General features: G+C 41.8%; 1 protein-coding gene across 8 annotated transcripts in view; it reads left to right on the forward strand.

Annotated features, from left to right (window-relative positions):
• The window catches only part of SPON2 (spondin 2), a 93046-nt gene that overhangs the window by 35869 nt on the left and 39293 nt on the right, over positions 1-17884 (forward strand). For 2 of the 8 annotated variants that reach the window (XM_065598348.1, XM_065598347.1), the window contains one exon: positions 14729-15034. The exons of the other annotated variants lie outside the window; for them this stretch is intronic. The gene's annotated coding sequence lies outside the window, so the exon portion shown is untranslated. Of the gene's footprint in view, positions 1-14728; positions 15035-17884 lie in introns of those variants that run through there. 8 annotated transcript variants of the gene reach the window in all.

Genomic DNA, 17884 nt, shown 5'->3' on the forward strand with positions numbered 1-17884 from the left:
AACAGTGTTAGGAACCATTAGAAAAGGGATAAATAAGACAGAACATATCATAATACATCCATATAAATCCATGAAATGCCCATATCTTGAATACTAAGTGCAGATCTAGTTGCCCATCTCAAAATATATATATATCATTTTTGTTGCCCTTCTCTGTATCTTTTCCAATTCCAATATATATATATTGAATATATTGATATATATATTGGAATTGGAAAAGATACAGAGAAGGGCAACAAAAATGATTAGTGGTATAGAACAGCTTCCTTATGAGAAGAGTTTACAAAATCTGTGACTTTGGAAAAGAGGGGATATGCTAAAGGTCTATAAAATATTGACTTGTGTGGAGAAAGTGAATAAGAAAGTGTTATTTACTCCTTCATGTAACACACTCCTTCATGTAACTAGGGGGCACACTGAAATGAATAGGCAGCTGGTTTAAAACAAACAAAAGGAAGTATTTCTTCATACAACGCACAGTCAACCTGTGGAGCTCTTTGCCAGATGATGTTGTGAAGGCCAAAACTATAAGAGAGTTTAAAAAAAAAAACTAGATAAGTTCATGGAGGATAGGTTTAGGGTAGCTTGCATTTCATATAGTGGATCTAAAAGTATTTTCCTTCTAAACAAGGGAGTAGGTACTAAACGTCTCTGAATGCACACACAACTCCTCTATGGAGTGGAAAATATCACCTTGCATTCCTCAGCCATCCCACCTGCCCATTGACTCCAATGAGTTTTGGATCAGGCCCTGAATGCACTGATTACAGCTACTTGGTTATATCACATCTAGTTTCTATTTGTGTTTTAATCCAACCCTGCTAACTCCTCTCTCTGTCCATCAAACACTGATCTTTTCAAGTCAAAGCAAACATTTTTTTTAAAGTCATAGTTGTGCCAAGTGGATGAGTTCTGACTTCTTGGACTTTCAGGAAAAAAAAAACACCAATATCCTGGATTCATAATTTCACAATATCGGTTAAAAGCAAACAAACAAGGTTTTACTTTGCTAACCCATATTCTCACCCTTCCTGCTTCCTGTGTTGCAAAATCTACCTAATTAACCTCCTCCCAAAAAACCCCAAACCCTTAAAAACAAAACAAACATTTCCAGGTCTGTTCTCCTGAGGTAGAGTCCGTTGCTGTGTGAGAGAGGAGTTTTTTGCATGCATGGTACAAAGTTAAAATGTTTTGTCAAATATTCAACACTTAAAGCAAGAAGAAGGGGTGTGAGTGTGTGAAATTTAAAAGATAAAATGTACCTGTTTTACATTGTGTGCAGCAAACATGTCTCAGTGATTTATTAGTAGGGGGGGAAGTAAAGAAAATTTCATCATTAAGCTGTCTGTTTCTTGGCTCTGGATATTCCATAACTTCCCCGTCAGGGACTTTATCCGACCCTTTCTCTTTATGGACTTGGTCCTTCAAGATATTGAACATTCTGGACCCTACTTGTGTTTAAAGCTAAGAATGCTCTTTGCTAGATTGGTGCAAGGGTGCTCAGAATTTTGCAGGCTAAAACATTTTCTTTGGCTTGGGCAATTTTGTGCTCAATATTTTATGACATACCATTTACCTCAGCTGAGTAATTTCTGTAGGAATTTCACAAATACATTACCATGCAATGGTATGTGTGAGCCATAAAAAGATTTCAAGCTGCTCTTGACTATTTGTTTCTTTAAACTTCTTTTGAGGCATTCTCTTGTAAATCCTTGCTGTTTACATACAGCGTAAGATAGACAAGGTAGCAGATCATTCTGTGAACCTGGATTTTTGGAAGGGCTATATATCTTGACAAAAATATAATGTCTGAGTTACAAAAGATAGTTAACGGATGTTGTTTGTGCTCTCCACATATTGTGCAAAGTACTGTTCAAGCTGTGCTTGACCAGCAGCCAACAGATGGGAAAGTCATTAGTGACGAGATCTGAACAACAGTTGCTTTTTGTGTTTACAAAGTTCTGTACAGGATCTGGACATTAACAAGTTGTAAATTGAATGGGAAAATGCATTATGTATCTCCAGCGTGCAACCAGTGTGAAAATGAAAGTAATCAACATATAGTTGATTTAGTGCACTGCAGGAATCTTATCCAGCATATGGCTGAAGACTGTAATAGCCATTTGAAAAGGGGACAGTTCTGTAGGGAAAGAACAGAAGCCATCTGGCATAACTGTAAAAGAATACCAATTTGTGAATAGTACAACAAGTTCATCTTCACAAAAGCATGGGGCCTACTTGTACTTTCATTAAAATCAATGACAAAATTCCCATTGATCTCCGGAGGTGCAGGAATGGGGCCCTAGGTGCATAAATTATACCCACATCCAAAGCTGATAATCCATGCTCTGGAAGTTCTTGGCAGCGTTACTAGAGGAATATATTCTCAAGGATAAACTGTGTTTTGGACAATCTCTAGAAATTACTAGGCACAAATGGATGTTTAGTTAACAGGGTTGGCATTGCCTTTTTTCCTCCTATCTAGTTCATTGAAGAAATTAACACTGGATTAAATTTATCTCTAATTTCAGTGAAATTGTGCTAAAAGATGAATTTGGCCCATTATGGCTAATTTATTATAATGGAATCTCTGTTTTTTTACTTTTAAATGTTTCCCTTTGCTATAACAACAAACTGTTCCCTCTCTAGTATTGTTCAGTGACCCAGGTTAATCTGTTTGGATGCTCTGTCAAGATGCCAGAGGCACTGTGTTGTTGGAGGTGCCATCTTTCAAGTGAGAGTAAGACTGACTTGATCACTGTTAAGCATTAAAGCTCATATGGCACTTTTGCATTCTAATCAAGTGGATTTTGATCCATATAGATCAACTATCTATCCATTTAAATATTGAACCACTTGAAGATGTACAGTAAATCCACAAAGGATAAGGGAAGATTTTCAAAGGCACAAATGGGAGATGTGTCCAACTCTTACTGATATTTAATGGAAGTTGAGCACCTAAGTGCACTTCATGCTTTTGAAAATCTCCCCCATAATTCATAATATCCCTCCCTCCTCCCTTCTTCTTAAAGCCAAAAATGTGATTCGTGAGAGAGATGATACCTGGGATGTGTGAGATCTTCAAAAGAGTATGATATTGAAATGTGCCAGACGGTCATGAACTTTTGTAACAATATTAAGTGTTAAATATGTTTTCAGGAGTTCTGGCTTGCTGAGCTTGTTTCCTGGGGAGTTCCAAGTGGGAGGGGGGAGTGGATAATGCAAATCTTCCAAAAATGGTTATTCAGCCCAGTCTTTGAAGGAGAGGAGGCATTGACTAAGTTACCTGTTACAGGAGGTCAGAGATCAAAGACGCAAACTGTGTAAAGAAACAGCTGACCTGCTTGTGATGGGATGTTCACTTTACACTTGCCCTGAAAGGGTTAATGAAGACTAAAAAGAGGTCTAATTAACCCAGCAGGCCACAGCCGGGAGGAATCAGGTGGCTAAGTAATCCCCTGACTGAGTGAGAGAGTCCAGCTGAGGAGACTGAGCTGGGCTGGACTTATAAAAGCAGGAAATTGACAGCTGAGGGGGCTGCTGAGAAAGTCTGCAATCTCTCCTTGGAGGTTACAGGGACAGGTAGCCTACAATTGCTCCCTAGAAGGGGGTGGGGAGTTAGAAGACTGGCAAACCACAAGGAATGGGCAGAGCTAGACAGTATGGAAGAGGTTCACGGAACGGTAGCAAGTAGCAAGGTGCAAGGAATGGAGAGCAATACAGCAATGCACAGACAATCCAGGAAGTTTTTGGAGACTGTTGGGGACAACTTCCTGGTGCAAGTGCTAGAGGAACAAACTAGGGGCCATGCTCTTCTTGATCTGCTGCTCACAACCAGAGAACAATTGGTAGGGGAAGTAGAAGTGGGTGGCAACCTGGACAGCAGTGGCTATGAGATGGTCGAATTAAAGATTCTGACAAAAGGAAGAAAGGAAAGCAGCAGAATACAGACCCTGGACTTCAGAAAAGCAGACTTTGACTCCCTCAGAGAACTGATGGGCAGGATCCCCTGGGATGCTAATATGAGGGGGAAAAGAGTCCAGGAGAGCTGGCTGTATTTTAAAGAAGCCTTATTGAGGGTGCAGGAACAAACCACCCTGATGAGCAGAAAGAATAGCAAATATGGCAGGCGACCAGCTTGGCTTAACAGAGAAATCTTTAGTGAGCTTATACACAAAAAGGAAGCTTGCAAGAAGTGGAAACTTGGACAGATGACTAGGGAGGAGTATAAAAATATTTCTCGAGCATGCTGGGGTGTAATCAGGAAGGCCAAAGCACAATTGGAGTTGCAGCTAGCAAGGGATATGAAGGGAAACAAGAAGGATTTCTAGCAACAAGAAGAAGGTCAGGGAAAGCGTGGGAACCTTACTGAATGGGGGAGGCAACCTAGTGACAGATGATGTGGAAAAAGCTGAAGTACTCAATGCTTTTTTTGCCTTGGTCTTTGCAGACAAAGTCAGCTCCCAAACTGCTGCACTGGGCAGCATAGTATGGGGAGGAGGTGAGCAGCCCTCAGTAGTGAAAGAACTAGTTAAGGACTATTTGGAAAAGCTGGATATGCCGAAGTCCATGGGGCCTGATGCAATGCATCCAAGGGTGCTGAGGGAGTTGGCTGATGTGATTGCAGAGCCATTGGCCATTATCTTTGAAAACTCATGGTGAATGGGGGAGGTCCCAGACGATTGGAAAAAGGCAAATATAGTGCCCATCTTTAAAAAAGGGAAGAAGGAGAATTTGGGGAACTACAGACTGGTCAGCCTCACCTCTGTCCCTGGAAAAATCATGGAGCCGGTCCTCAAGGAATCCATTTTGAAGCACTTAGAGGAGAGGAAGGTGATCAGGAACAGTCAAATGGATTCACCAAGGGCAAGTCATGCCTGGCTAACCTAATTGCCTTCTATGATGAGATAACTGTCTCTGTGGATATGGGGAAAGTGGTGAACATGATATACCTTGACTTTAGCAAAGCTTTTGATATGGTCTCCCACAGTATTCTTGCCAGCATTGAATTGGATGAATGGACTATAAGGTCTATAGAAAGCTGGCTAGATTGTCAGGCTCAACGGTAGTGATCAATGGCTCGATGTCTAGCTGGCAGCCAGTATCAAGTGGAGTGCCCAAGAGATCTGGCCTGGGGGCAGTTTTATTCAACGTCTTCATTAATGATCTGGATGATGGGATGGATTGCACCCTCAGCAAGTTTGTGGATGACACTAAGCTGGGGGGAGAGGTAGATACGCTGGAGGGTTATGGTCCAGAGTGACCTAGACAAATTGGAGGATTGGGCCAAAAGAAATTGGATGAGGTTCAACAAGGACAAGTGCAGAGTACTGCATTTAGGATGGAAGAATCCCATGCACTGCTAAAGGCTGGGGACCGACTGGTTAAGTAACAGTTCTGCAGAAAAGGACCTGGGGATTACAGTGGATGAGAAGCTGGATATGAGTCAACAGCGTGCCCTTGTTGCCAAGAAGGCTAATAGCATATTTGGCTGCATTAGTAGGAGCATTGCAAACAGATCGAGGGAAGTGATTATTCCCCTCTATTCTGCACTGGTGAGGCCACATCTGGAATACTGCTTCCAGTTTTGCTCCCCCCCCCCACTACAGAAAGGATGTGGACAAATTGGAGAGTGTCCAGTGGAGATCAACTAAAATGATTTGGGGGTTGGGGCACATGACTTACGAGGAGAGGCTGAGGGAACTGGGCTTTTTCAGGCTGCAGAAGAGAAGAGTGAGGGGGGATTTGATAGCAGCCTTCAACTACCTTAAGGGGGTTTCCAAAGAGGATGGAGCTAGGCTGTTGTCAATGGTGGCAGAGGACAGAACAAGGAGCAATGGTCGGGAAGGAATTTTCCTCCAGGGTAGATTGGCTGAGGCCCTGGAGGTTTTTCGCCTTCCTCCGCAGCATGGGGCAGGGATCTCTAGCAGGAGGGTTCTCTGCCAATTGAAGTCACTAAGACACAGGATTTGGGGACTTCATCAGCAGAGTCAAGGAAAGGGTAGGGACGGTTTTGTGGCCTGCAGCATGCAGGGGGTCAGACCAGATGATCATAATGGTCCCTTCTGACCTTAAAGTCTATGAGTCTATGAGTCTATGAGTCTCAAGTTGCAGTGCAGAAGGTCTAGGTTGGATATTAGGAAAAACTTTTTCACTAGCAGGGTGGTGAAGCACTGGAATGGCTTACCTAGGGTGGTGGTGGAATCTCCATCCTGAGAAGTTTTTAAGACCCGGCTTGACAAAGCCCTGGCTGGGATGATTTAATTGGGGTTGGCCCTGCTTTGACTAGATGACCTCCTGAGGTCTCCACCAACCCTAATCTTCTATGATTCTATGACCTCGGCTGCTGTATAGAGGGTCCATGAGCCAGAACCTGAGTAGAGGGTGGACTCACGTTCCCCTGCCAGCCACTGAGAGAGTGCCACTGTGAGGCAGTGAAATGGAAGACTGCTGGAGAGTGGGAACCTTGATACACTCCCCCTAAAAGGAAAAACCACAATAGTGACCTAGCCGGAGAGCTGAGTCATGAAGAGAACACTGCGATTCCTGGAGTGAGAGGGACTGCAGAGGAGAAACTTCCAGGGTGTAATTCTTGGAAGGGGTGTTGGCCAGACCAAAGTAATCCCCAGAACCTCCAGTTGGCAGTGCTGTCCAGTGGTGAGTAGAGCATCCCCATCACCCCTGACATGAACTTCTAGTCAAAAAAAGCAAACCTGGTTGAGAGGTTTGAAAGTTTGACCCCCTACTAGAGTCCTGTGTTGGAGATGGGGGGGGGACCTCTAGTAAGCTTTTAGCATTTGGGTAGGTCTGTTTGTTGTTTTATATGTTTTCTTTGTGATGCTTTTGCCTGAAGAATAAATGGACTTTGCTTTGTGGAGGCTGGTTGGTAACTGGTTATAGGCTGTTAGAGCCTGGGGAGAAAGGTTAGCCACAGGTGCTGGACTCCAGTCAGACTGCTGGGAAATCACAGTGAGATGCAGTGCCAATGAAGTACCAGTAAGAACAGTAGCATTTTAACCCACTTTGCATTGGTGTAAGTGATGTCACAAGGTGCCAGGCAAAAGAGTCAGCCCCAGGATGTTTCAGGAAACTTCCCCAGATGGAATATTTTAACTTTTCTGTCCCATTCTGTTTTGAATGTCTTACTCTGAGCTATGTAAAGATCAGTTTCCTTTCTTAAAAACAAACAAGAAAGGTCATTCATCGGTTTGCTGTAGACATTAGCTGTTAATGGCAAATCCAGTTGTAGAAAGAGGAGCTTCATCTTTTCACAGTATATCAATAATTTTTCTAAAATCAGGATCCAGGAAATGTGTTGGAAAATATGACTTAGCTTTCCTGCCAGGATCCTGCCAAATGACGATGTTAGGTATGACAGCTCAGCACAGTAGTGAAAAAGAACTAGAAATTAGAAAACCAAATTCCCCTGTGTTGTGGAGGTGTCTGTGTATGTGTACAAGTGTTTTTTTCTCTCTCTGTATATAAAATAAAAAAAATTTTAACCTCTACAAGCAACTTAAAACCTGCTCCTGATTTTGCACCGTTAAAGTCAAGGGGAGCTTTGCCAATGCCTTCAATGAGGACAGGATCAAGCCTTTAGTCAGCAAAAATGCATATAGTATACTGAACTAATAAGCATCACACATATTCAGTCATTAAAGTGGTTTCTCATGTGTGATGAGGGGAACTTTCAAATGCTCTGTATCAAACTTGAAGTATAAACCTAGAACTATATTACCTGATTCTCCACTGCCTTGAACCTGGTGTAGTCACTTACATCTGTGCAGAGTGAGTGTAAAATACAACCATTATGAGTACACCAACTTTGCACAAATGTGATAACCTAAGGTGGCAAGAAGTGGAAAATCAGGACCTGTGTTTTGCCAGGATCAGGCCTGTAGTTACTTTTCACTTGTATGTCAAATTTTTTCTTGCCATATTTGTCAGTTAATTAAGTTTTTGTTTACAGAAGACCTTGTCCCATGCTCAGATGGGGGAACTGAGACAAAGTAATGAAGGGCCTCCCAGCAAGTTAATATCAGTCAGAATTAGAACTCCGGAATTCCTTTTTCCACATTCTATGTTCATTCCTTCAAATCACTAATTATATGTGGGCCAAAGGATATATTTTCCAACTGGTGGTTTATGGGCTTTATATTTGTACCTCGGGTATCTTGCCTTGAAAAATACCCCAAATTACAGGGTGACACATTCACAGCCAGCTCAGTGACAATGAGCAATCAGATTGTTGAATAAGGAAAACGAATATAAAGATAGGGTGTTTACTCAGAATCTGGATTTGTAGCTTTTTTATAAAATTATAACCAAACACCATTCTTTGGGAACTTTCATATTTGGACCATAACTTTGGAGCTGGCATTAATCTCTAAAATGGGAAAAACCGAAATCTCAGCTCTAAATGCCTTGAATTTTGAGAGAGCTTGAATTTGGACCTGAACTTGTAGGATGGGCCTATCACTAGTTAGACATAGTAAAAGATCACCCAGTGTTTTCTTTCATCTGTAACTTTTTAAAATAGATTTCCTCTGACTATATTTTCACCTTGGGTTTTCTCCCTAAAGCAGCAAATCTTCCTCTGATGCCAACATTGTGGTAATGTGCAGAACTGGTGGCAACTTGTCAGCTGTCCTGCTATAGAAGAGAGAAACAAATCATCCAGGTCTCAGTCCTGTCATACTCTGTGTACATCTGTCCATAATCCAACAAAGTACTTAAGAACATGCTTAATTTTCAGCACTTGAGTAGTCCCATTGACTCCAATGGATTACTTAAAGGTTTTGCTAGCTCAGGGCCAGAGAGCTCAGCACCGTGCAGGATCAAGAGATTTAGATTAGGGGAGTCACAATGGCTGGTTCTGGTGGCCCCAGACAGATGCTGACCTCCTGATCTTCATTAGTCCTGCACTTCATGAAGCAGAGAGCAAGATAGTTTAGGATGATATTTCTGCAATCTTCTCCCTTGGGGCACGGGGGGATTATTGCTGTGCCGAAGAGACATTATTGTACATAAAAACTGTAATAAAAAGAAGCCTGTATTTGGAGTGGCACTAACTTGGCACCATGAAAGGAAAAACTGCAGCTCCACTGGAAAGAATGGGGTAAAGGATTTAAAAGAATAAAAAACTCGACAATTTTGCTTGACATGAAATTCAACTATATTTTCCTCATGCAAAATGAAAAATAATGCTGGCAATTGATACTGACTGTTGAACAAATTGAAACCATAGGCAGAGAATTAAGTTATAGTTTTATGGAAAGAACAGAATATGTTTAATAAGCGCTGGCTAGAGCCAACAGGTCTTGCGCTGTATAACTTGCAGGGTGTTTTAATTATGTTGAGGTCAGAATATCTGTTTCCAGCTTTAATCAATTGATTCAGTTTTTTTTATTGGGTCAGAATAAAAGTGCAACAGGGATTTGGTGCCTAGATTTATCTTGTATATTTAAAATATGAATTGAAGATAAAAAGGTAACATAGTCTATGGTACGCTAGTGATGCCAAGTTGTGTTTATGACCAGACATTTAAGTTAAAGAAATATGGTTACATCTTTGAAAAAATATGTTGTCTGAATTCTGGGTGTTGTGCAAATCTTGGATTCTTAACCAGTGGCTCTTACTGTAATTTTGAGTCACAAAGCAGTTTAGTTTATATTACAAGATGATAGTTAAATAAGAAGGAAACAAACTTTTCAAGCCTTCTTTGGACTCACGGGGTCCTTTGCTTTCGGAGTTGAGCTATACTGGTATCATTTGTAAATGGTGCTCTTTAATGTGTACTCTCAAATACCAGTTCATTGATGTCAAATGTGAATTAAACAAGATAAACTCCTTGGTTTTCCTTTGTTGTATCTGCAGGGAGGTACCAGTTTTTATGTAATTCTGTCGCTTTCTCTACATGAGAGATGGGTAAAGAAGTGGGGAGGGGGGAATCGCCTATTTATGTTTTTCATAGTGGTGGACATCCAGTGGTCTGGACATCTCTCGGCACTAGACCTACTCATTCCATCACAGTGGAGGCAATTTGGCTTTTAAAAATTTTCCTCCCCTTCCTTTCAGCTCAGAAAGGCTTTGCTGAATTCCAAAGTTGAAACTACAAAAACTAGGTAAAAAAAATAAAATAAAAAACAACCATTGAAGATTATTGAAACTAGATAGAAACAAAAGGACCATTAAAGATTATTAGATTAATAGGTTTAAGGTATAACAGACAAACTTAATTTTATAACAGCTTTTTATATAGTGAGGGGCTTTTCAGACCCACTGCAGGCTTTTCATTATGAAATTAAAAATTATAGGTAAAGAAACCTTTTTTTTTTTCTTGTTGCCAGTCATCCACTGACCTGGACAATACTCAAGGGATGTATCCAGTAGTAAGAGCCAATTCTTACAGAGGGAACAAATATTAAATGTATGGCAACATAAACCCAACTGGGAGAAATGAAAATGGAGTGTAATAATTTACTTTCTCCAATTTTTGTTTCCTTGCTTAGTTTGGATCAATGGCAGCCAGAATGACTAAAGACTACACTGGTTGAGGAGATTGTCAGTTATGTAGTATGTGTTGAAAGAATTGGAAATCTCCAGTGGATGTGGTGCAAATCCAATGTGCAAAGACGTAAGGTTTTCAGGAGCCTCTTGCAGAATATATTTTGAAGATCCTATGAGGGATCCTATAATGAATGCTTCGAATGTTTGCCATATGTTTGATATGATTCATTGACAGCATTAGTACTGGAGTCTCTCAAACATTTTTGAGACCCTTGGAGGTATAAGTATCTGATGTTCTCCACTCATTGGTCCAGTGTAGATAGATGATAAAACTGGCTGTTTTTCTAACAATATTTGGTCTTGAAACAAATATTAGGGAGAGAGAGAAATTGTTTAAGTGGAACTTTTTGTTTTCTGGTTGTATACAAAGTCAGGATCTTAACTAAATACCATCTTCTGCAAGACAAATTGAAGATACTTCCTTCATTGACAGAGGTCCCAACTTGCTCACTTTCCTAACAGAAGAAATTTCTGTAAGGAAGGTATCTGTAATGTCCATACTAGCAGATACCTTTGTCTGAGAATAGCCCATGAAGAATATGGACTAGCAGCTAGCGCACTGAATGGGAGTTAGGAGATCTGTGGTTTGTTCTTTTGTTAGGTTATGTGACTTGGGACAGTCACAACCTCTTTGTAAAATGGAGATAATTATATTTGCAGGAGATTATGAATAGAGGTGGGCAAAATATTTTGACCAACTTTTTTTTAGCCACCGAAAATTGCATATTTTGGTTGACCAAAACATTTTGTCTGTCGCCATCTGGGATACAATTCCACCGACCTAGGAGTGGAGGCGGCCCAGAGGCAGGCGCCCTATTACATGGGTGCATCAAGTCTGTTCCAACATTGGACTTTCAGCCCTTCAAGTCCTTGCGGCCACACAGGAACAGACCAAATGGCAAACTATCATTATGGCTGACTGTTCAGCTAAGTGTTGAAGAAGAAGAAGAAGAAGAAGAAAACATTTTGTGAATTCATGTTGATTTTGTTGTATTGTTTCAGCTGGAAAAAATTCAGGAATGTTGAAATGATTCATTTTGACCTTTCAGAAATTTATTCTTTTGTTTGGAACACATCATTTGGACATTATCAAAACAAAGCCTTTTGATTTTTTTTTCAGACTAAATTCACATGGGGATTTAAGTGGCACTTACAAAATGGAGAAGATGCCCTTATGCCCAAAAGCTCTGTGGTTAGGCCATTCACCAGGGATGTTGGAGACCCAGGTTTGAATCTGGAGCAGGGGCTGGAAGCCAGGTGTACTTCCTCTCAGATGAGTGCCCTAGCTACTAGGCTGTAGAGTCATTCTCTCTCAGGCCCAATGACTGTTCAAGTATGTTCTATAAAGCTGAATTGATTCAACGTGAGACAGACCTACCTTAAAATAGCCAATAATATGGTGGATAGGACATTCATCTGGGAGAGAAGAGAGCAGGGAAAGGAGGCCACCAACACTGCCTGATCCTTGGTTTTGTGGATGGTGTCCTGTAGCGGGGTGGACCCCCGCTCCTGCCTGAAAGGGGTTTGAAACAGCCCTGGGAGAAGGCTGGTGCAGGGAGAAGCAGCTACTGCAGCTGGGCCATGCCCCAATTAGGCCTCAGCTGTCCTGTACAAAAAGGCTGGGAGCCAGGAGCTCAGCAGTCTCTCTCTCTCTCTCTGCCTTCAGAGAGAAAAAGGCCTGACTGCGGGGAGACAGGGTACCTGAGTGGAGCAGGGCTGGGGAAAGGCTGAGGAGCTGGGGAGCTCCAGCCTGGAAAGCCCCAGGCTGCGGCCTAGTAGAAGGCCAAGGGGTACTGGGGGTTGCAGAGGGCAGCCCAGGGCTAGGCCAAGGCAGCAGGTCCAACCCAACCTTGCCAATGATGAGTGGCCTAGTGCTGAGGCAAGGTGGGGATAGTGGGTGGGGGTTTCCCAGGGAGGGGAGACCCAGATCTGTGGGGTACTGCTAGGGAGCAGCATCCCAGTAATAGGGGCACCGGGTCCTGGGAGGGACACGGGTGCCAGAAGAGGACAGGCGGATCACCGGCCTGCAGAGGGCGCTCCAGACGCTGGACAAACTGCTTAACCAGCAGGAGGCGCCGCAGGGGTGAGTCCGGCTCCTCTTACATGCCCTAAATCCCCATATGAATCTAGTCCAAAAATCAAAATGCTTTTACTGCAATTGGGCTATAATTGAGAAGGCTCTCATGCAAATAGGGCTCAGATTGTGTGAAGACAGAATTGGCCACTAGTAGGTGAGTAGAAAGGGGAGTAGTGAAAGACCTGCTCTGTGAGGTGGGTTGAAGCAAACAATTGGTGCTTCTTAAAAACCCGGAGGGCAGTTTTTCACTGGATCCCTAGTTGAGGTTGTTTTCAGACATTGCTGCTTGTTAAGTAAGCAGCCTTTTATTCCATTATGCTCTTGTGAGCCCACGGATGCTTTTGCAGGTGCTACCCCATGGGGGTTCTGTCACCTTCTGGTCTGCAGCAGCAGCTTCCTATTCTGAAGGGGAAGTTCCAAGGGGTGGCCACATAAAGCCTAATATAGCCTCTTGTGTGCTTCTCCTTTCTGCTTGCCTGGGGTGAAGTCAGACTTTGTTCCACCCAAACCTTGGAAATGACATTAAGAGAGGCAGCCAACATCCCTGAATGTCCAAGGCATGGAAACTTCTTGCAGGGATCACACTCACAGCCAGCCAAGAAAAGTTCTTAAAAAGGTCGCCTAAACATGGAGAAGAGACCTTCTGGGCAGATTCTCCCATAGTGCTGGTTAGAGGAGGAGTTAAGAACACCTTTTCAATAGTGATAGGAACCCCTTGCTTTAGATGGGCAATCAAGGAGGAAAAGCTCCCTTAGTTGTTGTAGAGCAAGGAAACTTCATGACCTCTTCCTCTTCCAAATGCAGAGATTGTGAGATTGTTGTCATCAAACCTGTGTGAGATCATATCGATACTGTCAGCTTCAACTTCTGTGGACTCTTGTCTTATGCTCTCAGACTGTCCCCTGAAGCAGAGTTTGGGCTAGACATGAGTGGGGAAACCAATGGGAGCATAACTTCAGAGGCAGCCAGGCTGTTAGGGGAATAAGTTGTGCAGAGGCATGGGGCTATCCTTCTAATGTACTAGAGCTCTTCTGATACCCTGAAATGTGCAGAATTTCCCATTGAATCCTGGGACATCCACAGGCTAGGAGGGCCACTTTCCCAACTAAACCACCCAATCTGGATGAAATGATTAGAGGAACTTCAGTGGCCTTGATGCCACGGATGCTATGCTTACTTTTGCCTACACTATGGATTTTTACACAGAAGGCTACAGTTTGGCTCAAAATATTCTGTATACATTTTTATTGCATGATTAATAGAACAAAATAGTCTAACCTGCACTAGGAGGCAAACATTCCATTGTTAGCTTTTTCACTGACAATAGTAGCTTTTTTTTTTCTTGCAGCGTACGGTGTCTCAGGAAATGAAATATTACTGCCGCTTGATATGTAGAAAAACTATAACTCTATATTGGTTGATGGTCAGCTTTTCATGGACATACCAGACTCAGAGAGGAAGCTCTGGACCCTTTAGAATTTGGTTTGGTTTAGATAATGAGGCTGATCTGAGAAGCAGAATGCTCCAATCAAGCACCCACATGCCATGTATAAAGCATGTTTTGAAAAGTTACCATTAATACTAGAAACAGACCCATTTGTGATGAACTCCAGATGATTCCAGAGATATTAATATGAAAATCTGGAAGTAATTCAGAGATTCTTGCACTGTTAAAGAAATTGTGACACACTTTGGAACTAGCAAAAATGAAAATGATTCATAGCATCTTTCCTAAGTGGGACTTTTTAAAAACATTTATTTTGCAGTGGCTTTAAGTACAAGCCAGTTAGGTAACAACATCAATTTTAATAAACAAATGTTTGTAGACAAAGTTTGAAATGGAAAACATCTGCAGAACAGCATCAAAAGAACAATATTTGAGAGCTTTCCGTCAACCCCTCCCAAAAGGGATTTTAAATTTTTATTTTAATTTTTTACTCTTGAACTGTAAAATGTTTGAGTGTTGGGCAGACAAATGGCTAATATTGGCCTCAGTTCAGTAAAGATCTGCAAGAAAGAAAGTATTGTGACTTTTTTTTATTGTTTTACCTGACATATGTTATTTCTCTCACATCACTCAAGCAAAACTCTCATTGGCCTTCAGAGGACATTTGACTGAACAAAGCCTTTAGGAGAGGGAATGAGAGAATATCCTTGGCCCTCTTCTATCATGGCACTGTTGCCAGATGCTGCTGGGGGTGCAGTGTGAAGCAGCCCCAGGGTACCCGAGGATCTGACCATACATCGCAAGGAGCAATCCTGCAGCCAAAAGGGAGGGAACAGAGAAACTAAGAGGTCTTTTCCATCTCTAATATATTGGATTCCATGATTCATTCTGCTAAATGCTGGGAAACTTTTCACAGTTCGAAATCTTTCCATTGTCATCAGGTGAGTGCATGCTGAAAAAGTATCCATAAGCCAAAATGATCTTGCTCAGCCAACTTTTGCATGGAGGAAGGAGTAAAACGGACAAAATAACAGTAAATGCAGACCTCTGTCTTATGTCAGAAATAGGGCGATTTTAAATTAACTTTCCTTTCTCCACTTTTGCATAGTTGTGCTTTTCCTGTATTTTCACAAATAGGGAATATCTGAACACAATTAGTTGAACTTTGGCACAGGGCTGAAAAGTTACATAGGTTGGCAAGTGTCATAATAAACAAAGATGGAAAAGCCCCAGGAAGATATCTTGTCAATCCTCTGCCAATGCAGGATTGTTCCCTACAGTATATTTTCTAATGCTAGTCCAATTTTCCACAGACCAAGTAATCAGCCTTTTAGTTCCAATGAAATCTAAAAAGAAAAGTATTTAATGTCAAATTTTTAGAACATATGTGTAGCTCTCTAGATGAAATTTTCATTTGATATTTTTTCCCTCTGGAAGTTAGTAGTATGTATGTCTGAGTTTCTAAATCAAACACTACTTTTTAATTTCCACATTTTGAAAAGTAAATTAACTTACTTATGCAGCATAAAGTAAGCACTGTTATATTGCTAGCAAATTAGACTTCACATAACCACCAATAGCCCAGTTCTAGAATATTTTATCTTCATTGGAAACTGCCTTAGAAGTTTTGGAAATTTCTTAGCCCTTTCTTAGAAGTGTTGTGTCTTAGAAGAAGAGGAGGCCTCTTTGAAAATATTCAGACAAGATAGGGTTTCCTCTGGAGATTGTCAGTAGGGGCTCCTGAAATAAATTTGACAATTTTCATAATCTCTTCTTTGCAACTTCTTTTTCTATCATACATGTACTTTTTCTGTGGTCTAAACCAGTGGTTCTCAACCAGGGGTACGGAGCCACCTGGGAGGGCCATGAGCAGGCTTCCGAGGGTCCGCCAAGCAGGGCCAGCAATAGATTCTCTGGGGCCCAGGGCAGAAAGCCAAAGCCCCACTGCATAGGGTTGAAGTCTGGGGATCTGAGCCCCACCACTCAGGGCTGAAGGTGAAGCCTAAGATATGTAGCTTCATGGGGGAGGCCTGTAGCATGGGGCTTTGGGCAGTTGCCCTACTTCCTACTCCTAATGCCAGCCCTGGCTTTTATATGCAGAAAAACAGTTGTTTTGACACAGGTGGGCCGTGGAGTTTTTATAGCATGTTGGGGGGGCCTCAGAAAGAAAAAGGTTGAGAACCTCTGGTCTACGTTATACAAGTAATATGAGCCAACAAGAGGGGAGGGGGCAGTAAAGCTTGCATTGGATGTGTGGGTCAAGAGACACAAAGGGACCAGAGATGGTGCCCAGATTCTAGGCTGGAATGGCAGGGAGGTTGGTGGGATGATCAATGGTGACAAAGTAGGGAGGGCTGGGAGGAGAGTACCAGTTACTTCAGAGAAAGGTGCAAGGATCTCTATAATAGAAAATTGTGGAATAACCTATGCATGAAGGAAGTGTCTCTAACCTCTGTAACACTGGTCTACAATTTTTGAGAAGTCGTCTGCTTCAGAGATAAAATGTGTTATTTATTATGTATTTTGATGTGTTGAATTCAAATATGACAATTAAAACAACTGATTGGCTACTGTTTCTAAGATATTTAAGTTTTTACATTTTATGTCTATGTATATTGTGTAGATAGTAGAGTTTTAATCATAAATTGTAAACCTAGCTCTTTTCATGTGTTTATGGTTGCTTTACATGATAATATTTCACCTGTCCTGTTTATGTAGCACTTTAAAAATCAACAAAAGGGTTCTATAAATAAAATTTATAATGAAACAAAAGGCAAAAAGCTATTATGTACATAGTTTAGTCCTATTCAGTGTCTACTCAGCACTTCTTGGCTTGTCTCTTGTATTCATTAAATGGAGCATCTCTTGTCACTGTCCAGCAATAGTCTGCAAGCACTGATGGGCTCCATTTGCTCTGATAGCGTTTCTCCATTGTTGCAATGTCCCGGTGAAATCGCTCGCCATGCTCGTCGCTCACTGCTCCACAGTTCGGTGGAAAAAAATCTAGATGAGAGTGCAAAAAATGTATCTTTAGTGATATGTTGCAACCAAGGCTTTTGTATGCCTTGAGGAAGTTTTCCACCAACAACCTGTAGTTGTCTGCCTTGTTGTTTCCGAGAAAATTTATTGCCACTAACTGGAGGGCTTTCCATGCCGTCTTTTCCTTGCCACGTAGTGCATGGTCAAATGCATCATCTCAAAGAAGTTCATGAATCTGAGGATCAACAAAGACATCTTCCTTTATCTTAGCTTCACTTAACCTTGGAAATTTTCCACAGAGGTACTTGAAAGCTGCTTGTGTTTTGTCAATGGCCTTGACAAAGTTCTTCATCAGACCCAGCTTGATGTGTAAGGGTGGTAACAAAATCTTCCTTGATTCAACAAGTGGTGGATGCTGAACACTTTTCCTCCCAGGCTCCAATGACTGTCGGAGTGGCCAATCTTTCTTGATGTAGTGGGAATCTCTTGCACGACTATCCCATTTGCAGAGAAAACAGCAGTACTTTGTGTATCCAGTCTGCAGACCAAGCAAGAGAACAACAACCTTCAAATCGCCACAAAGCTGCCACTGATGTTGGTCATAGTTTATGCACCTCAAAAGGTTGTTTCATGTTGTCATAGGTTTCCTTCCTATGGACTGCATGACCAACTGGAATTGATGGCAAAACATTGCCATTATGCAGTAAAACAGCTTTAAGACTTGTCTTCGATGAATCAATGAACAGTCTCCACTCATCTGGATCGTGAATGATGTTGAGGGCTGCCATCACACCATCGATGTTGCTGCAGGC

This window comes from Chrysemys picta, chromosome 5, assembly GCF_011386835.1.
Source record: "Chrysemys picta bellii isolate R12L10 chromosome 5, ASM1138683v2, whole genome shotgun sequence".
Lineage (NCBI taxonomy): Eukaryota > Metazoa > Chordata > Testudines > Emydidae > Chrysemys > Chrysemys picta.